General features: G+C 48.9%; 1 protein-coding gene across 2 annotated transcripts in view; it reads left to right on the top strand.

Moving 5' to 3' along the window:
* The first annotated feature begins 19,911 nt into the window (after positions 1–19,911).
* The window catches only part of LOC103181498 (protein tyrosine phosphatase receptor type A), a 108,990-nt gene continuing 106,026 nt past the window's right edge, over positions 19,912–22,875 (top strand). For both annotated transcript variants that reach the window (XM_042343616.1, XM_042343605.1), the window contains exon 1: positions 19,912–20,105. The gene's annotated coding sequence lies outside the window, so the exon portion shown is untranslated. The remainder of the gene's footprint in view (positions 20,106–22,875) is intronic.

The following is a 22,875-nucleotide window of genomic DNA, read 5'->3' as shown; positions in this document are numbered from 1 at the left end:
CAGCCCCGCCCCCCACACACAGCCCCGCCCCCACACACACAGCCCCGCCCCCCCCCCCCCACATAGCCCCGCCCCCCACACATAGCCCCGCCCCCCACACACAGCCCCGCCCCCCCACACACAGCCCCGCCCCCACACACACCGCCCACACACCGCCCCCCAACACACCGCCCACAACACACACCGCCCCCAACACACACCGCCCCCAACACACCGCCCACAACACACCGCCCACAACACACACCGCCCCCAACACACACCGCCCCCAACACCACCGCCCACAACACACACCGCCCCCAACACACACCGCCCACAACACACCGCCCCCAACACACCGCCAACACACCGCCCACACACCCCCCAACACACACCGCCCACAACACACACCGCCAACACACCGCCCACACACCGCCCCCCAACACACACCGCCCCCCAACACACCGCCCCCAACACACACCGCCCCCAACACACACCGCCAACACACCGCCCACACACCGCCCCCAACACACACCGCCCACACACCGCCCCCAACACACACCGCCCCCAACACACACCGCCCCCAACACACACCGCCCCCACACACACCGCCCCCACACACACCGCCCCCACACACACCGCCCCCACACACCGCCCCCAACACACACCGCCCCCAACACACACCGCCCCCAACACACCACCGCCCCCAACACACCGCCCACACACCGCCCCCAACACACACCGCCCCCAACACACCGCCCCCAACCACCCGCCCCCAACACAACCACCGCCCCCAACACACCGCCCCCAACACACACCGCCCCCAACACACACCGCCAACACACCGCCCCCAACACACCGCCCCCAACACACCGCCCCCAACACACACCGCCCCCAACACACACCGCCCCCAACACACCGCCCCCACACACACCGCCCCCAACACACACCGCCCCCAACACACACCGCCCCCAACACACCGCCCCCAACACACACCGGCCCAACACACACCGCCCCCAACACACACCGCCCCCCCAACACACCGCCCACACACCGCCCCCAACACACCGCCCCCAACACACACCGCCCACACACCGCCCCCAACACACACCGCCCCCCAACACACACCGCCCACACACCGCCCCCAACACACACCGCCCACACACCGCCCCAACACACACCGCCCCCAACACACACCGCCCCCAACACACCGCCCCCAACACACACCGCCCCCAACACACACCGCCCCCAACACACACCGCCCACACACCGCCCACACACCGCCCCCAACACACCGCCCACACACCGCCCCCCAACACACCGCCCCCCAACACACCGCCCCCCAACACACCGCCCCCAACACACCGCCCACACACCGCCCACACACCGCCAACACACCGCTCACACACCGCCCCCCAACACACCGCCCACACACCGCCCACAACACACCGCCCCCCAACACACCGCCCACACACCGCCCACAACACACACCGCCCCCAACACACACCGCCCCCAACACACACCGCCCACAACACACCGCCAACACACCGCCCACACACCACCCCCAACACACACCGCCCCCAACACACACCGCCCCCAACACACACCGCCCCCAACACACACCGCCCACACACCGCCCACACACCGCCCACACACCGCCCCCAACACACACCGCCCCCAACACACACCGCCCCCAACACACACCGCCCCCAACACACACCGCCCCCAACACACACCGCCCCCAACACACCGCCCCCAACACACACCGCCCCCAACACACCGCCCCCAACACACACCGCCCCCCAACACACCGCCCACACACCGCCCCCAACACACCGCCCCCCAACACACCGCCCCCAACACACCGCCCCCCAACACACACCGCCCCCAACACACACCGCCCCCAACACACCGCCCACACACCGCCCACACACCGCCCCCCAACACACCGCCCCCCAACACACCGCCCCCAACACACCCCCCCCAACACACCGCCCCCCAACACACCGCCCCCCAACACACCGCCCACAACACACCGCCCCCCAACACACCGCCAACACACCGCCCCCAACACACACCGCCCCCAACACACACCACCCCCAACACACACCGCCCACACACCGCCCCCAACACACCGCCCACACATCGCCCCCAACACACCGCCCCCCAACACACACCGCCCACACACCGCCCCCAACACACCGCCCACACACCGCCCACAACACACCGCCCCCAACACACACCGCCCACACACCGTCCCCCAACACACCGCCCACACACCGCCCACAACACACCGCCCCCCAACACACCGCCCACACACCGCCCCCCAACACACCGCCCACACACCGCCCACACTCACACACCGCCCCCAACACACCGCCCACACACCGCCCCCAACACACCGCCCACACACCGCCCACAACACACACCGCCCCCCAACACACCGCCCACACACCGCCCCCCAACACACCGCCAACAGACCGCCCCCAACACACACCGCCCCCGACACACACCGCCCCCAACACACCGCCCACCACACCGCCCCCAACACACACCGCCCACACACCGCCCCCAACACCACACCGCCCCCAACACACCGCCCACACACCGCCCACACACCGCCCACAACACACCGCCCCCCAACACACCGCCCCCAACACACCGCCCCCAACACACACCGCCCACACACCGTCCCCAACACACCGCCCCCAACACACCGCCCCCAACACACACCGCCAACACACCGCTAACACACAGCCAACACACCGCCAACACACCGCCCCCACACACCGCCCACACACCGCCCACACACCGCCCCCAACACACCGCCCCCCAACACACCGCCCCCAACACACCGCCCACACACCGCCCCAACCACACCGCCCACACACCGCCCCCAACACACCGCCCCCAACACACCGCCCCCAACACACACCGCCCACACACCGTCCCCAACACACCGCCCCCCAACACACCGCCCCCAACACACACCGCCCACACACCGCCCCCCAACACACCGCCAACACACCGCCAACACACCGCCCCCAACACACCGCCCACACACCGCCCCCCAACACACCGCCCCCAACACACCGCCCCCAACACACCGCCCCTCAACACACCGCCCCCAACACACCGCCCACACACCGCCCCCAACACACCGCCCACACACCGCCCACAACACAACACACCGCCCCGCCCCGAAAACAGAGTCAACGGTACATAGTTCAGTTTCTCTGATGAATATTCCAAACACACTTACAACAACCGACGACAAAAACAAGATTACATGTGTATAGCGCCTTCCACATCGCGAGGACATCCCAAGTCACTGAAACAGAGTGAAACAAAGCGCTGAAACAAGTCACAACTCATTGACAGACCTGACCTGGGTGCCACTGTTCAATCAGCTGACAGGAATAGTCGGAGATATACATTTTGCTGTGTATTCTGAATGCTGTTTCTGATCTGCGAGAGGCAGAAATTCCACTACGTTTTTGTAAGATCACTTCAAATTTAAAATAATGTAGAATTTTGAACACTTTTTAAATTCAGTGTTGATTTGGAAGATGATTTTGACTACTGCACAAACTAATACTCCAGTGTAGTGCTGGTGTGGTGCTGTATTATTAAAAATAAAAATTGGTCATTCCCTTCCTGGCTGTTTGTGGGAACCTGCTGCTTGCAAATTGGCTGTCACCTTTGCCTACAAAATACACAGTGACTGTACTTTTCAGCAAATTCTGTGAAGCTCTTTGAGGCATTCCGACAATATGATAAAGCGCTGATTCAAATGTTAAGAGTGATTAACGCTGTCTTCCAAATCAAAACTAAATTTAAAACTGCCAGGAGGTGAAAGATCCAAATTCATATATGGAGAATTGTTTGCCAAGAGAAACTCACTTTTCTTTTTTAATACTGTCATGGGTTTATCAACTTCCAACAGACAGACGGGACCTCAGGTTATTGGATGGGGACTGTTGACTATTGCTCAACTGCTTCAAAGTTTGACTGCTCTACTACAACAGCAACTTGCATTTATGTAGCGCTCTCCAGGCCAAGTGGCATCCCAGAGCGCTTAACAATGGCGGAGCCCGATGCCGAGCTATGGGGGGGTGGGGGGGAGTGACCATAGACATGGTCGAAGAGGGAAGGTCTTCCAAGTGCAGCCTGGAAATGGGGAAAGAGGGGGCAAGGCAAAGGGATTAAGGGAGGGAATTCCATAGCTTCAGGGTTTAGTGGCTGAAGGCACAGGTGACGATGGCAGAGGGGAGGATTCGAGGGACAAAGAGGAGGGCAGAGCCAGTAGAGTGGAGGCAGCGGGTAATGCAGTGAGGAGAGAAGGTTGGACAAATAAGGGGATGCCAAGGCGTGGAGGGATTTAAACACAAGAGTGGGGATCCTGAAGTTGATCCACTCTGTGACAGGGAGCCAATAGAGTTTGGCAAGGACTGGGGTAATCGGGGTGTGGAGTTTAATGCGGGTGAGAATGCGGGCAGCGGAGTTTGGATGAGTTGAATTTTATGAATAGTGGAGGAGGGGAGACTGGCGAGGAGGATGTTAGAGTAGTCCAGCCGAGAGGTGACGAAGGCATGGACAAGGATTTCGGCAGCTTGTGGAGTGAGGTATTGTCGGATATGGCAATGTGGCAGAGGTGGAGGAAAGCGGTTCTAGTCAGGGACCAGATGTGGAGAAAGAAGTATAACTGGGGATTTAACCTGACACCTATGTTTCACATGGGTTCAGAGAGTTTTAAGGACAGGTCGGGTAGGTTGAGGAGTTCGGAACCGCAGGACAGAAGATGTCGACAGGAGTCAAAGAATATGGCTTCTGTCTTGTTGACATTTAACTGCAAGAAATTTGCGCTCATCCAGGTTTTGATGTCTGTCAGACAAGCTGCAGAATATCAGAGGACTGGGCGTCACACCTGGAGGAGGAGAAGTAGAGTTGAGTGTCATCCACATATATGTGGAAGTTAACCCTTGAGTCTACAAATTACAGCATCAAGGGGGAGCATATATATGAGGAAGGGGGTTAAGGATGGAACCTTGGGGTACCCCACAGGTGACTGGGTGGGGGCAAGAAGAAATAACATTTGTGGAAATGTAGTGCTGGCAGTTTGTAAGGTAGATCTTGAACCATGCGAGTGCGGTCCCACTGAGGTGGATAATGGAGGAGAGGCAATGGAGGAGGATATGGCATGATCAACTGTGTCGAACGTGGTGGAGAGATCCAAGACAAGGAGACAGAGAGAGCCCTGGTCATAGATAGAGGACATCGTTTGTGACTTTCACGAGCGCTATCTCTGTGCTGTTGGTAGGGTGGATACCGGGACTGGAGGGTTTTGAGTAAGGAGTGGAGGGAGAGGATCACGCACAGCTGGTTGGCAACAATGCGTTCCAAAGCTTTGGCCAGAAAGGGAGGGTTTGAGATAAGGCGATAGTGCCCGAGGTTGGAGGGGTCAGCGTAGGTTTTTTAAGGTGGGGAGTGATGACGGCAGTTTTGTTACTAAAGAACTTTGGTTACTGTGGGCGGAGCGGGTCCAGCATGCGCAGTGCGGCCCAAGCGGGAAATGGGCTTCGCTCCACTCGCAGGCACCGCTGTTGAGATTGTCTCTGGTGTATTTCTCTCTCTGTGTCTGTCTAGCTCTCTGTGTGTGTCTGTGTGTGTGTGCCTTTCTCTTTCTATGTGTATCTGTGTGTGTGTGTGTCTCTATGCATGTCTGTGTATGTGTCTCTCTATGTTTGTGTGTGTGTCCCTCTCTATGTTGTCGGTGTATGTGTCTCTATGTATTTCTGTGTATGTGTCTCTCTATGTATGTGTGTGTGTCTCTCTATGTGTGTCTGTGCATGTGTCTCTCTCTCTCTATGTGTGTCTGTGTGTGTGTGTCTCTATGTGTGTCTGCGTACGTGTCTCTCTCTGTGTGTCTGTGTCTCTCTCTCTATGTGTGTCTGTGTGTGTCTCTATGTGTATGTGTCTCTCTATGTTTCTCTCTCTCGCCATGTGTTTGTGAGTGTCTCTATGTGAGTGTGTCCCTCTCTGTATGTGTGTCCATTTGTGAGTGTCTGTGTGTCTCTCTCTCCTCTGTATGTATGTGTCTGTGTTTGTCTCTTCTATATGTGTGTGTGTTTATGAGTATCTCTGTGTGAATGTGTCTCTCTCTTCTCTGTGTGTATGTATATTTGTGCCTCTCTTTCTCTCTGAGAACAATGTGTATCCCTCTGTGTTGGGAGTATGAGTCTCTCTCTGGGTCTCTGAGTTTGTCTCTCTCCGGGTCTCTATGTCTGTATGAGGTGCTTGGCCCAGAGGCAGGAGTTGGTGAGCTCCTCTAGCCAAGCAGTCAGGACACTGGTCCTGCGGGTGTTTTTTGGGCGATCTCCAGGCCCTTCAGGAATACAATGGGGTCCCCCCGTCCCCCACCACCAAAATGGGGCACCCAGTTTTTGATAAAGAAGAAATCAATCTTTTTTTTGCAACAATCTAATATGTGTTATTTCCTCAGGTTTTCATCAATAAAGTGAAAAAATGTAGGTTGGCAGTAAAATGTATCTCAATAACACCAATTTCCACAAAGCTCGGCAAATTTCCCTGCAATGTAGGGCAAATATTTTTGCACTTTTCTATTAGAAAAGCCTAGGTGATTGGCTTTGTTCCCACATTGACCAAGATCTTGGATCCTAGAACCATAGAAATGGGTACAGCGCAGCAGAAGGCCAATGGAGTCCTGTAGCTTAGTGGTTAGAGCACTCGCCTCCAAGCGAGAGGACTTGGGCTGGATGAAACATTAGGCAAGTTTCCTAACTCCACATACCTCTGTTTACCTATCAGTAAGTAGGAACTCTACTGTAGTCAATTGATGGATCGCTTTTCCAGGGGTTAATAACCCCTTAAACAAAAATGTGGTCACTCAATCCAGACTGTTTGTGGGACACCACTGTGCGCAATTGTCTGCCACGTTTCACCCACAAAATATAGTCACACACTTTACAGTATATTCTGTGAAGAACTTTGAGACTCTTGAAAATGCAATGAGACATTTATCAAATGCAAGGATTATTATTATGTCTCCTTGGGCAAAAACAATAACTTGTACTTATATAGCACCTTTTACATAGGATTAATGTCTCAAAAAGCTTCATAGAGATGATGGGGAACACCGGGAATGGAGGAAAGGAGGGGGGGTTTTTAGGGTGTTAACTCATGGTTGATGGCTTGGCAACTAATTGCTGTGCGCAATTGGCTGCCGTGTTCGCCCACAAATATACAGTCAATTCACTTTACAGTGTGTTCTGTGAAGTGCTTTGGGACGTCCTCCCGATGTGAAAAGTGCTATATCAAATGCAAGGATTATTATTATAACTGTGATTTGAGTCAACACCTTTGAGACATTTCTCCTACGTGCTATATAAAGTACAAGCTGTTATACTTGGATGACTCAACAACTTCCTGCAAACAATTACAATGTGATTCATTATTTGGAAGAAAAGTTGTTTGTGAGTGAGAGAGAGGGAGCGACCTTTTATAAATAGCTGCCGGGTACATTGACAGCTATGTTTTTGGACTGGGGATCGGGGAGGGCTTGAACTATTCATCCATCTCCAACAGAGCCGCAATCATTAGAATCAAAGGTTGCAAGTTTCCATCTCGCAGTCATTTCCTGGAATTCTGTCTGCTGAATAAGTGGGTGGGGAACATCAGGCATCAGCAGCCTTAGGCTACCTCCAGAGCTCAGGTAACTCATAAGCTAAATGGAGCATAAAAAGTCCTGTTTAGCGCTAGAAACACAAATTATAATAATAACAGTATATTCTGTGAAGAGCATGTCTTGACAACGTGATAAGGCATCAAATGGCATCACTATATCAAATGCAAGGATTATTATTATTATAACTGATTTTCTTTAGAACTGTGGCTTTGCACTCTGCAAAGTTATATACTTGGAACTTGGACCTCTTGTTGCTGTGTTTAAGCCAACATCATTAAGATTCATATCAGGTTTGGGCATGGCTGTCTGTCTAAAGAAAAACCATAGTGCATTCAACAGCAAGAAATCATAGCTTCAAAATAAGAACAACAAAGGTAACTAGAAAGTGCAAGAAGGATTTTAAAATAAAACTGTTGATAGGCATACAGGCAGAACAATCTACCTGTGGTTGCCCACTAGTTGCAGTTTTGCTGCTCCACATGCTACCACTGGAGGGCATCAAAATGATCTGTGAATACTTGGCTTCAACAAGGTTTCAGGAACCCACAGTCCTGGCGATCTGTAACTGTTCTCCAAGAGAATTAAAGAACTTGCATTTTTAGGTTGTCGTATATTATATGTCGAATCAACCCAAGGCTGTATAATAATTTCAGTAGGAAGCTAGTCAGGATGCCAGCACAGAAACATAGAAATCCAGAGCGCAGAAGGAGGCCATTCCGTATCGGCTTACAGAGCAAGGAGATCATCTTTCCTCAGCTTGTATTTCTATTTATAAAAAGTACACTGCTGGTGACTTTTGAAGGAGGTGACAGATATTATCCACCATAAATAATATCTTAGAAGAGTTGTTCTGTAAAACAATTTTTATAACCCAAAAGCATGAAATGAATAATGGGAAATTATGTACATGGGCACTGCAGTCATTAGTGAAGCATTTCCCTTATGAACAGGACAACAAAGTTAACACTGGTTGTTGCAATTTGAACTCTTGTAAGAAATCACAAAACAGATTAACCATAATATCAAAGAGACTTGCGAATGCAACAACAAAATATAAAAATACATCTGAATATGACAGGTATATTATGTCAGGAACTAAGATATAAGTCATCAGGGCACACTTGTGGAGAATTCTTCATTTGTCCCAGTTTTTAAATGTTTTTCCATTGTCTCAATTGTATTTAATAACATAATAATTATCACTGGTGATAATTGACTGGTAATAATTAATTGCTGAGCACCCTTTCGCAATAAATGTCTGATTAAAGAATTGGTCACACTCAAAGGAAAATTCACAGACATGAAAGTATTGGGGTGAAATATATGACTCTCTGGTGATAATTAACACCTCATACGTAACAGTTTTTTTTCCATTTTGTGCTCTCTGGAGTCTGCTGTTTTAGTCTGCTGTTCTGAGACCCAGCATGGGCCATGACACACAGCATACCCGGAGCCATGCTAGGTTTCAGAGTCATAAGCCATTGAAAGATTGACTAAAGGATCAGATAAACAGGTTAATGGAACAATGTGCAAGACATTAATTACAACACTTAACTGCCTATTTAGCCATATTTGCTCTGTGAGGATTACCGGGCATCAAGACATTTAATTGTGGGCAACACATATCTGACATCTATTCCCAGAATATTACAGCTGTAGCAGAGTGTGTGAAGTACAACATTAGGAGGTGCCATATGCTGTAATAGTTTCCATTGTATCTTATGAGTATGAGGAATGAAAGGGAGATTTAGGGTCAGAGACAAACAAATGCTGTTCCCATATTCCCATATTCAAGAAAGGCAACAAAACAAAATCTGGCAACTATAGACTCATTAGCCTGATCTCAATAATAGGAAAAATGATGGAGTCAATCATCAGAAAGGAAGTGGAAGATTACCTAGATAAAATAATCTAATAATTGACAGCCCACACAGGTTCAAAAATCTCATAAGACTTTTTTGAGGAGGTGACAGCCCAAATTGACTGTGGGAAGCCCTATGTTTAGGGCTTCTGTATTTCAATGTTTATTAATTTTGGGGGGTTATTTTAGCAATTTGAGTTCCATGTAGATGTCCCCAAAATTTTTTTTCTAGGGTTTTGCCTTTTATATATTGTAATGAGAAGATGTTTGGAGAACACTTCCCAGGATGTGTCTGAGCACATGGAGAAACAAAGGGAGAAGCGGAGAGCGAGAGTATCGCATGTGTAGTTGGCACACTAGGGGATCGTCAAGAGAGAGTGAGCGAAAACCTCACCTCGGAGATATGTCAGGACTGGCTGCTCGTTCCCCCTCACACGGGAATGAGACTGAGGCAAGTCTGAAAACTCCCAGTGTTGAAGTCAACATGGATTGATTAATCATCTCCAGTGTTTTTCCGGTGTCTATTGGATAACACAATTTAATTTCTTGGGGATCAGTGATGATGTATTGGTGTTATCAGTTAAAAATGAAAATCAGAAGCCCTATCTATGATGTAATATATCTAGACTTCTAGAAGGTATTCAACAAAATACCACATGAAAGACTCCTCCTCACACTATAGTCACTGGATATCAAAACATAAACATGGATTCACAATTGACTGAAGGGAAGGAAACAGAGGGTCTTTGTTATGGGAGATATGTCAAAATGGAGAGTACTAAGCAGAGTACCTCAGGAGTCTGTACTGTACTGAGATTCCTCCTGTTCCCTGTATAAATTAATGACCTGGATTTGCAAACCCAGTGTAAGATAGTTATATTTGCAGATGATGCCAAGTTGGAGGGAATTTTGGTATCACAGGAGGCAGACAAAGATTCTACAAAGCGAGCTTCATAGGGTATGCACAAGGCCAAGAAATGGCAAATGAAGTTTAATACTGATAAATGCAAGGTGCTGCATATACAATCCAAGAATAGGAAACACGAATGAATGGAAACACTCCGTGATTGAGACTGAACTTGCCAAGGGGGAAGCTGAAAGAGATCCAGGGGTATTTGTTGACTTATTGTTAACTATGTCAAAACATTGTGAGACAGCACTAAACAAGGCAACCAGGAGACTGGGTTACATTGCTAAAACAGTTGAGTTTAGATCCCCAGCCATCATATTCAGGTGGTAAAGTGTTCTGGTTAGACCACACTTTGAAAATTACGTATAGTTCCAGTCATTGCTACATAAAGGGACTGTCCAGGCACAAGTGGTTGCACAAAGAGCAACAGCACAATCTATGAGCAATGACTCTGGATTGCCATTGCTCAATTTAGAACAATGACTAGACAAGCTCGGGCTCTTCAAGTCTTAAGAGAAGACAATTCAAAGGAGACCTCATAGAGGTGTACACAATTTTAAATGGGATTAAGAAGTAAACCCAGATGAATACTTTAGGATGTGTCATAACAATAGAACACCAGGATATAGGTTTAGAGTTGTAAAGGGCAACTTCAGGGCAGATACCAGGAAGTTAGGAAGTACTTTTTATGCGGGGGGCAATCAAGAGCTGGGACAGGTTGCCAGGAAAGGTGGTAGAGGCCCAGATACTGGTTGCATTTAAAAAGCAGCTTGATGAAGGATGTAGGGTGGATGTTCCGGAGGAACTTCTTCATCCAAACCAATCCAGTGATCTGTGATATCTGCTGTCTGACTGAGAAATCAATAGAGGTAATAACATTTTATGAGATCTTTAATCTAAGATTATAGGTCATGTCACGTGCAACTATATCTAGTATTTAACCTTTTAAAAGACCTTTAATCTAAGATTATAGATCATACCACAAACAACTGTGTCCTCATCTTCTATAAGAACGCCTACTCACCTATTGTTCACCCTGCAAGCCAAAGCAAAGGTAAGCTATGAGAAGCTTGTAAGACAGTATTCTCAATGTCAAGTTAAACTCCAGCAATACTCCAACACACACTCTGGGATTCCCAACCTGAGGCTAATTACTCTCCAGAATAAGAAAAGCAAAGTGTGTCCCTGTCCCTCCTTGAAGAAATACGCATTTTCTTCCAAACACAGAAAAATGTTCTTGTGTAGGTGGCATACATACTCCTAAGCATTGTGATGAGTGTCAGACATCAGGCCGACCAACATAAAATCCCAGGAAGACAGTGTTAAAAGAAATCCATTATATAAAAAAAATTATTTTGCAAAAACTGAAATCATAGAATCATAGAATCCTACAGCACAGGAGATTATTCGGCTCATCGTATCTGTGCCGACTCTTTGAAAGAGCTACAAACTAGTCCCACTTCCCCACTCTTTCCCCATAGCCTTAAGAAATATAGATAAAAAAATGTTATGAGACTTTCTTGATTTAAAGTTATTCCTTTTGTTATATAAAAATGATAGGGAAAAAGTAACAATCTGCTCAAAGGTGAACAACAGCTTGTAATAATCAACAATAAGGATAAACCATACAAAGAAACTCAACATATTGACACACCTGGTGTTGCAAGCATTTATGATGCTGCTGTTTAATTGAGCCACAAAGTTTCGTTTGTCTGTGAGGTGCCAAGCTCATTGTTGCTTGCTTCAGAATCCAATCTATTTGGCGTGCATGCAAAACGTCATGAACGTTCCTCTACTCATTTTGTTCAGATATTTATTTAATCACTGTGGTATTATCAACCATTGAACAATTGAATAGTTAGAATGTGACAGAAAATGCTGCAACACTAAGTCGAAAAATTTTGAGCTCTGGATATGCTTGACTCTCAACAGTATGAAGCACATACATCTACCACCCAGAAACGATGACATTCACAGTAATTGAATCTGTGAGTATAAATATTGGCTACAGAGAAACCTCAGTCATACCAGATTCTATTACCAATGTTTGCAAAAATGTTGCCACTTAGGCTTACAAAGATCAGTAATTTATTTTTTGGTCAGTTGGGTGTCTGAAAATTGAGCAAATCCATCACCGTGCTTAAGAGTATCCAAACCAAACAGAAAATTCCATGCATCCACCTCCACATAGAAATCTACACATAGGGGTAGATTGACTCTCCCTCTAGAGGGACGCATCCTGGTTACCTAGCTCCGGAAGCTATTAGACGCAGATTAGCAACAGCCAATGCTTGGGGACCCCAGAGTGTGCATTGGGATTCTGCTGAAGTCTAACCAGCTAAAACCACATAACTTGTCATTGATATTGCTGTCTGTCAAGCTTTCCTGCTGCTTGTCCAGCTAGGACTATCCTACCTGTTAGGGCTTTTGCTTGCAGGGTTAACAGGAGCTGAGTAGGACGACTCCTTGCCCCAAGTGATTGGTCTACCCTTTCAGGTCCTGCCGGTGAGCTGTGCTGTCATCAGCAGTGCCCCGGAATACTGTGGACCCGCCTGCCTCAGTTGGTCATTTGATATCCTACAAGCACAGGTTTGAGCCCTCACTAGATGCATGGTAGAACCAGGAACTCCCTACAAGCTTCACAGTGGGGAACACACCTCAGCATGAAATGTGTGAGAGCATTGCCACTAACCTCCTGTTCGCAGCTCGGGCACACATGCCTTCCCATTGAAAGTTCAGTAATAGTGGAATCATAATCATAATAAAAATGTAATACTATGAAGATGGCAATGATCATTATGCTCTGTGACCTTGGGTAGAGTTTGGAAACTGCTTAGAGAAATGTGTGAAAATACACAAAATGTTTGTAGATGTTCAGAAATATCTTCTTTGGTAGCTGTATTCATCTGGAAACTACAGAGCGGTATTTAAATAATAAGAAAATAATTTACATTAAATGCATTTGATAGTGCATTATCATGTTGTTGAAAAGTCTCATAACACTTCACAAGATTAACTGTAAAGTGCAGTCATCGTGTTTTAAAGGTATATATTTGAGAAATCCACCCTGAACCAGATCCTGTTTGTCAATAAGCCCAATGCTAAAACTCCTTGGTTCTGTATACTGCTTTTCCTCCAGACAGGAAATCTCAAAAGCCAAATGGCTAATTATCGCTGGACCACTGACGAACAGAAAATGCTATGAGTTGGTGGTCAGGCTTGTTGAACTTGTCTCCTGCTCTACTCACAGACACCATCAACCTCTCCTTGTCTACTGACACCATTCCCACACACTTAAAGACAGCCATCATCACCCCAGTCCTCAAATAAGCTTCACTGGACCCATCCCAGCTCTGCAATTACCCCCTCATCTCCAACCTCTCTTTTCTTTCCAAAGTCCTGGAACGAGTCATTGCTTCACAGCTTTGCTCCTTCCTCTCCCGCCATTTCCTGTACAAACCCCTTCAATTGGGTTTCTGTGTTGCCCACAGAATCAGCCTTGGTCAAAGCATGACCATTGTACCAGATACGTTTGGAGATAGACCTGGTTTTCAGGGGTACAAGGGAATTGAAGGTTAAGGAGAGGTGATCGTTTAGCAGCTTGATGGCTGCATCTGGATCACTGCGGGTGGAAGGCCAGAGGGTGAGAAGGTCAGAGGATGAGCGGATGTGAGGGACTCAGGGGGAAGCTTTTTCCATAGGCGGAAAATGATGGAATGCTTGGAGTAGGGGAGGGTGATATGAGAGGAGAAACAGAAGAGGAAGTGGTCTGAGGTGGCCTTGTCTGTGATGGTCAGATAAGAGATGTCTAGGCCATTGGTGATGACGAGGTTGAGGGAGTGGCCACGGTTGGGGGTCGGGGAGTTTATGTAGAGGGTGGAATGGAGAGTGGCAAAGTCAGAGGAGATGGGCAGGCGTAATTGAGATTAATTTGACTCAAAGGCAAGAGTGCTACCAACTGAGCCAGGCTGACATCATGTCTATTTGTTATAGAGATGAGCTTGCTGCAGTTCATTTGAGAATTTGAAAATGTTTCAAGCGACATGGTCACCTCTAGACCTTTTCTTCTTTGTTTCTGAACATGACATTGTGTGTGTTGCAAAAATGTAACTGAATTCTAGAAACATAATTACACCACATATGTTGCCATCATAATACAGAAATTGATGCTGGATTCTTCCGGTAATTGAAATTCACAAACTAAAATGGCATTCTCTTTTTAATTCCTAGTTTATTTTGCACTTCACATGTGGTGTTGGTGTATAAATTACACTGATTTTTCTGCAAAAAAACAGTAATCTGTCATTGAAATACGAGACATGCCTTTGCAAACTCTAGATGCTGAGACTCTGAATTTGCCAAAGTATACCATGGTCTTAGCCTGAAGACTATTGTCTTAAAGTTTAAGATTGTGCAGAATTTTGGGAAAAAAATAATTCAGGGTTAATTTGAAAGGTTTTCCTTCGTTCTCATAGAAAGAAATAACAATAACTTCATTTACGCAGTGCCTGTTATGTAAAAAAAAGTTGTAGAGGTGTAGGGGACACAGGCAGAAAAGACTGAAGGAGATTGAATAAGTAGCGAGGGGACAACAACAATAACAAAATTACACTTGTAAAGCGCCTTCCACGTCAGGAGGACCTGCCCAAGGCGCTGGACAGACAGAGTTACGGACCCGAGCTGGGGGTTTGGGGTCGGGGAGGTTGGAGAGTGGGGGGGAGGCAGTGAGATTGAAAGCACGGTCGAAGAGGAGAGTCTTGAGATTGGTCTTGAAGGTGACAAGGGAGGGGGCGAGGCGGAGGAACTGTGGGATGGAGTTCCAGAGGGTGGGGACAGAGTGGCAGAAGGCCCACCTGCAAATAAACAAGACTGTGAAAGGATTTGAAGATCAGAATGAGGATTTTAAAGTTGATCCACTGGGGAAGTCTGGCAAGGAATGGGAAAATGATTATGCAGAAAATGATACTGGCTGTTGTTTTGTGTGAACTGGAGCTTGTGAGAAGTGGAATTAGGGAGTACAGTGAGAAATCTAACCACAAGGTTTTCAGCCAGAGATGGACTCAAAGAGATAATGTTCCAGTTTAAACACTATTTTTCTTTTCTTAAATACATCATAGAATTTAAGGAAAAGTCAACAATGTTGGATTGTTTATGCCCGTTCTGATAAGACTTTAAAATTCTTGTGGCACTACAAGTATTTTGAAGAAAAGCAGGGAGTTCTAGCCAATATTCCTCTCTGATCCAAATTCACACACAAAATGATCAAATAGCCTTCATCTCATTCCTGTTGTGGAATCTTGCTTGAACACATTAGCTGCAGTGTTTGGTCAGGGTTGGTCACTGCACATTGGAGTAATTCATTAGGTGAAGCAGTTTGCAGTGTTTGGATGCTGTGAATGACCATGGATTATTATAATACCCAAGTCAAGAGGCAGGACACCTGTCAATGGCCCATCTACAAAGTCCATTATAAATCAGGTACACAGATTTTCCCAGTGAATCAATACCTCAACCTGCCTTCAACACAAACCAACCTTATCCCATCCTTTGGATGAGACATTTAACTAAGGCCCGTCTGCCTGTTCAGGTGAACATTAAAGATCCTGTGGCACTATTTGAAAAAAAGGGAGTTTTTTCTGTTGTCCTGGCCAACAATTCCCGTAAAAATTGATCCCTCTCTTCATGGCTGTTTGTGGGATGCTATTGTGTGCAAACCGGCTGCTCCATTTACCTATAAAATACAGTCACACTTTACAGGTTAGAGGACTCGCCTCGCAAGCGAGAGGACCTGGGTTTGATTCCCGGGCAGGGCAAAACCTCAGGCATGTTTCCTTACTCCACACATCTGTTTAGCTAACAGTAAGTAAGAACCCGGTTGTTAGTCGATTGGCAGATCACTTTCTGGGGTCAATAATCTCTCCAAAAATAATGTGGTCACTCAATCCAGGACTGTTTGGGGGAGCGCAGCTCTGCACAATTGGCTACGGCGTTTTGCCCAAAAAAATACAGTCGCTACACTTTACAGTATATCCTGTGAAGCACTTTGAGACGTCTCGAAGACGTGATAAGGCGCTATATCAAATCCAAACATTATTATTATATCCTGTGAAAAGTTTCTAGAGGAAAGGAGTTATACAAAATATAAGGATTGTTAGTTACTATCATCCCCGCAAGAACACAGCTTGGAGGAATTTTCCCCCTCTGCTGCATGCCCACCCTCTTCCCTTTCTTCCAAGCTGATTCCTCAGGAGAGAGAGAAAAAAACCTCCTGCAGTGTTTGATGGCGTCCTGACGGTGGCGATCCATCATCCGTCCAATTACATGAAATGGGGAGAAAAGTCTGAGGGACTCTCTCTTGTTCAGCTCAGCACAGCAAAGCTCAGCACAGCAAAGCTCAGCACCTCACAGCACAGCACCTCACAGCACAGCCCCTCACAGCACAGCTCAGCACCTCACAGCACAGCTCAGCACCTCACAGCACAGCTCAGCACCTCACAGCACAGCACAGCTCAGCACCTCACAGCACAGCCCCTCACAGCACAGCTCAGCACCTCACAGCACAGCTCAGCACCTCACAGCACAGCTCAGCCCCTCACAGCACAGCTCAGCCCCTCACAGCACAGCACCTCACAGCACAGCTCAGCACCTCACAGCACAGCTCAGCCCCGCACAGCTCAGCACCTCACAGCACAGCACCTCACAGCACAGCTCAGCACCTCACCGGACAGCTCAGCACCTCACAGCACAGCACCTCACAGCTCAGCCCCTCACAGCACAGCACAGCTCAGCACCTCACAGCACAGCTCAGCACCTCACCGGACAGCACAGCACCTCACAGCTCAGCCCCTCACAGCACAGCTCAGCCCCTCACAGCACAGCACAGCTTAGCCCCTCACAGCACAGCTTAGCCCCTCACAGCACAGCTCAGCCCCTCACAGCACAGCTCAGCCCCTCACAGCACAGCTCAGCCCCTCACAGCACAGCACAGCCCCTCACAGCACAGCTCAGCCCCTCACAGCACAGCTCAGCCCCTCACAGCACAGCTCAGCCCCTCACAGCACAGCACAGCTTAGCCCCTCACAGCACAGCTTAGCCCCTCACAGCACAGTTTAGCCCCTCACAGCACAGTTTAGCCCCTCACAGCACAGCTCAGCCCCTCACAGCACAGCTCAGCCCCTCACAGCACAGCTCCTCACAGCTCAGCCCCTCACAGCACAGCCCCTCACAGCACAGCTCAGGCTGCGGCGGTTGAAGATGGCGGAGCGCCACAGTCCGACAAACCGTTGGGCACAGAATTCAGAGCTCGCGCGGCGCGTGCGCACAAACACACATACACCACACACCGCGCAGCGCGTGAGGCACTACAGTTACTGAGACAGACAGTGAGGGGTAGACAGTGATCCTGAGGGAGAGGGTGAGGGTCAGACAGTGATCCTGGGGGAGAGGGTGAGGGTCAGACAGTGATCCTGAGGGAGAGGGTGAGGGTCAGACTGATCCTGGGGGAGAGGGTGAGGGTCAGACAGTGATCCTGGGGGAGAGGGGGAGGGTCAGACAGTGATCCTGGGGGAGAGGGTGAGGGTCAGACAGTGATCCTGGGGGAGAGGGTGAGGGTCAGACAGTGATCCTGGGGGAGAGGGGGAGGGTCAGACAGTGATCCTGAGGGAGAGGGGGAGGGTCAGACAGTGATCCTGGGGGAGAGGGGGAGGGTCAGACAGTGATCCTGGGGGAGAGGGTGAGGGTCAGACAGTGATCCTGGGGGAGAGGGTGAGGGTCAGACAGTGATCCTGGGGGAGAGGGTGAGGGTCAGACAGTGATCCTGGGGGAGAGGGTGAGGGTCAGACAGTGATCCTGGGGGAGAGGGTGAGGGTCAGACAGTGATCCTGGGGGAGAGGCTGAGGGTCAGACAGTGATCCTGGGGGAGAGGGTGAGGGTCAGACAGTGATCCTGGGGGAGAGGGTGAGGGTCAGACAGTGATCCTGGAGGAGAGGGTGAGGGTCAGACAGTGATCCTGGGGGAGAGGGTGAGGGTCAGACAGTGATCCTGGGGGAGAGGGTGAGGGTCAGACACTGATCCTGGGGGAGAGGCTGAGGGTCAGACAGTGATCCTGGGGGAGAGGGTGAGGGTCAGACAGTGATCCTGGGGGAGAGGGTGAGGGTCAGACAGTGATCCTGGGGGAGAGGGTGAGAGTCAGACAGTGATCCTGGGGGAGAGAGTGAGGGGTAGACAGTGATCCTGGGGGAGAGTGAGGGTCAGACAGTGATCCTGGGGGAGAGGGTGAGGGTCAGACAGTGATCCTGGGGGAGAGGGTGAGGGTCAGACAGTGATCCTGGGGGAGAGGGTGAGGGTCAGACAGTGATCCTGGGGGAGAGAGTGAGGGGTAGACAGTGATCCTGGGGGAGAGGGTGAGGGTCAGACAGTGATCCTGGGGGAGAGGGTGAGGGTCAGACAGTGATCCTGGGGAGAGGGTGAGGGTCAGACAGTGATCCTGGGGGAGAGAGTGAGGGGTAGACAGTGATCCTGGGGGAGAGGGTGAGGGTCAGACAGTGATCCTGGGGGAGAGGGTGAGGGTCAGACAGTGATCCTGGGGGAGAGGGTGAGGGTCAGACAGTGATCCTGGGGAGAGGGTGAGGGTCAGACAGTGATCCTGGGGGAGAGGGTGAGGGGTAGACAGTGATCCTGAGGGAGAGAGTGAGGGGTAGACAGTGATCCTGGGGGAGAGAGTGAGGGGTAGACAGTGAGGGGCACAGAGTGAGTGAGGGGCAGACAGTGAGGGGCACAGAGTGAGTGAGGGGCAGACAGTGAGGGGCAGGCAGTGAGGGGCACAGAGTGAGTGAGGGGCAGACAGTGAGGGGCACAGAGTGAGTGAGGGGCAGACAGTGAGGGGCAGACAGTGAGGGGCACAGAGTGAGTGAGGGGCAGACAGTGAGAGGCACAGAGTGAGTGAGGGGCAGACAGTGAGGGGCACAGAGTGAGTGAGGGGCAGACAGTGAGGGGCAGACAGTGAGGGGCACAGAGTGAGTGAGGGGCAGACAGTGAGGGGCACAGAGTGAGTGAGGGGCAGACAGTGAGGGGCAGACAGTGAGGGGCACAGAGTGAGTGAGGGGCAGACAGTGAGGGGCACAGAGTGAGTGAGGGGCAGACAGTGAGGGGCAGACAGTGAGGGGCACAGAGTGAGTGAGGGGCAGACAGTGAGGGGCACAGAGTGAGTGAGGGGCAGACAGTGAGGGGCAGACAACGCCGGGGGGAGAGCGCGAGCGAGAGGAAGACCGTGTATTTGGGAGAGCAGCACATCATCCCCTGGAGGGGGCAGAGCGCGAGGGAGAGCCGAGCTCTTGGGGGGCAAACAGTGTGTGTGTGTGAAAGAGAGGGAGAGCCGCGCGCCCGTCCGCTCCCTGTGGAGGAGGAGGAGAGTGAGGGAGTGAGTGAGTGAGTGAGGGAGGGAGAGCCCAGCTGTGAGGAGTGGGAGGTGGTGAGGTGGCGCGGTGAGAGCTCAGCTCCTGGGGTGGGGGTGGGGGGGAGAGAGAGGGAGAGTCCGGGCTGCGGGGGGAGCGGAGGGACAGGAGGAGCGCGTCGCGGATGTGGGAGGTTATCATTCAGCTCCTTTCCACTCCATCCGCTTCCTTCCTTCCACCTCCTCCCCTTGGATGTTCCCGGTGAGTTTATTATCCTCCTGTGTTTTTTTTAACGTAAGATGTATAAACCCGACACCGACTACCATTGAGAGCCTCCCCCCCCCCCCCCCCCCCCACTCCCGGGGAAAGGTAGGAAATCAGGAAATGTGTTTGTCTGTAACCGTGAGACCGGTGACCGTTTCCCTGGAATTGTATTTTGATGGGATTTTATTTGTTCGGGATCCCTGGAGGGAAAAAAAAACGTGTTTAGACTTCCCGAGTGCTGTTTGGGGGCGGCGTGAGGTCTGCGGAGGGGGTTGTGGTGATCTAAAAAAAATGTAATATTAAGATTGGTATCTTTTATCCCGGGAAGGGCCGGGCCGGGCCGGGCCGGGCAGGGCAGGGCCGAGCCAGGAGCTGAAACCCAGGCCCAGGGGCCAGGTGAGGCCCAGCGGCTCCTCGGGGAAGGTGTTGCCCCGCGTTGTACCCACCAGTCAGTCAGTCAGTCAGTTCCGAGGCATTGACCCTCCAACGATTTTCAAACGCGCTTATTCACTGCCTTGTTGCGCGTTCAGAGAAAAAAAATAAGTGGCTCTCATGTGCCGCCCTCCTCCTCCTCTTCCCTCTGTGCAGATGCTCCGAGCGATTCTCTGTGAGCGACATTCCCGTTTGCAAAGCTACAATCCCATCCCCTGTGATCCATTTGCTCCGAACCCAGAATCTAAACGGGAATTAAAATTGCATCTCCTGGTGAACTTTCTGTCACCAACCCATCCCCCCCCACCCCCAGTGCCTGTCAGGTCTGGTTCTTTTGCAGTCCCACCCGTGCAAACCCATTAAATATTAGTTCGCATCTCGAGAGGGGTTGTTTAAGCCATAAATGGAAGGAAATTGTTTAACCTTGTGTCATATTGGCTGGTGGGTCCACATTGGGAATTTTGTGTCCTCAGTTTCGAGCACCATAACGTGGCGTAGGAGACTGTTCAGAAAAGATTAACAAAGTTATTCCAAGGTGCAAGTTTTTTTTTAAGTAGTGTTGTTGAATTTCTTTGCACTGGGAAAAAAAGATTTGTGGGGTGATGCGACCCCAGTGTTTTTAAATGATGAAAGATAGAGAAGCATTGATTCTGAAATAGAGAGAAGATGTTAACATTATGTTAACATTCAGATGTTAACTATTTAGCATTATGTTAAATAGCGGAGATGTCGCCTGTTCTGGAATGTTGGCTTGAATACCTTTTGTGGTTGAGGAACTCGCCAGGAGTTAGTGAGAGATAATGTTTAGCTTTCGCGAGGTTTGTTTTATGCTTGTGTTTCTGTTACAATCATTCAAAACAACCTCTGTTACCATTTTAGTTAAAAGTGTTTGGAATCCCACAATTCTGGAATTGTGGCTGACAGGAGTGGTCATTTACTTCATGGCTGTTTACAAGACACTACTGTGGAGTTTGCTTGCAAATATGTAGTGAGTACACTTTACAGTAAATCCTGTGAACTTTTTCGGGACATTTAAATACTGCGAAAAGGTTATATAAAGAGCAAGTGCAAGGAATATTAGTACATAATGTTGTTTTAATACTGTTTCAGAACTTTCAAACATTTATGTCTTCTCAAGTAGAATTTTTGTACGTCTATTGTTCAGTTACATTTCATCATTGAAATCAAATAATTTTTCCAACCATTAAAGCTCAACCCACCACCTGAAAATATGTTACATACATTCAGTGTCCTAACTATTTTTAAATATAATTCTGAATGTCTTCTGTCTTTGAAATCCCAAACATGTATTGTTCTGTTTCTAATATCTGGCAATGTCAAATTGTTTTATTTGTCAGATTAATAACATTGTTAATCAACCAGAATGTTGTCAGATGAAGAAAGTACCATTCACTTCGTGTGTTTTACGGAAGTAATACAATTTGGGGTTTATATAGTGTCATATGGTGCTCTCTAAACCACATGAGTGAAATTTGAGTGGTTTCAACAAGTCTCACAAATAAAATTGGTCACTCACTCACTGGCTGCCGCGTTTTGCCCACAAAATACGCAGTCCATCCACTTTGCAATGTATTCTGTATAGTATATGTTTCGTCCACAAAATATACAGTCAATTCACTTTGTAGTATATTCTGTGAAGCACTTTGAGAAAACTCAAAGACATGATAAGGCGCTATATCAAATGCAAGGATTATTGATATGGGCATCTACTTAATTTTTTTAAAATTCATGAAGATTGGATGGTAGAAAGTTGGAAACGGATAAGTTAACAATTGAATTGAAAGCACACAATGTGATAACCATAAATATCTCATTAATAACATTTTGGAAGAAATGAGTGAGCTAGATCTAGCAATAGTGATCATTGATGCAATTACAGCCAATTAGTTTAATTGGCATCACTTTTTAATCTGCAACAGGTATGCAACATTTGCAACTATATAATTAGATAAATAATACTTTTGAGTTTTGATCTTTACTACAATATGGACTGATTTAATTTGCAGTTTTAATAGTCATTCTGGAACTCCTTCCCTCAAACTTGCTCTCTCCCTCACCTCTTTCAAGCTCTGTCCCAAGACCTTTCTCTTTCACTGTGCAATCATTGTCATCTTTCTCCCTCCCCACTCCCAGCTAGGCTGCCAAGCCAGCATTGTTGAGAACTTTGGGACGTCCTCCCAACGTAAAAGGTGCTGTATAAATGTAAATTTGTGTTGTAATATAGGATTAATGACTGGAAAGTTGTTATTGAAGGGTTTGGATATTTACAGGTATTGGTTTCCAGTAGGACGTCAGTAAGCTTAAAAGGGTACAC

The sequence above is a fragment of the Callorhinchus milii genome, unplaced genomic scaffold, assembly GCF_018977255.1.
Source record: "Callorhinchus milii isolate IMCB2004 unplaced genomic scaffold, IMCB_Cmil_1.0 Scaffold1, whole genome shotgun sequence".
In the NCBI taxonomy this organism is placed as follows: domain Eukaryota; kingdom Metazoa; phylum Chordata; class Chondrichthyes; order Chimaeriformes; family Callorhinchidae; genus Callorhinchus; species Callorhinchus milii.
This window is presented reverse-complemented; position numbering and strand designations above follow the sequence as displayed.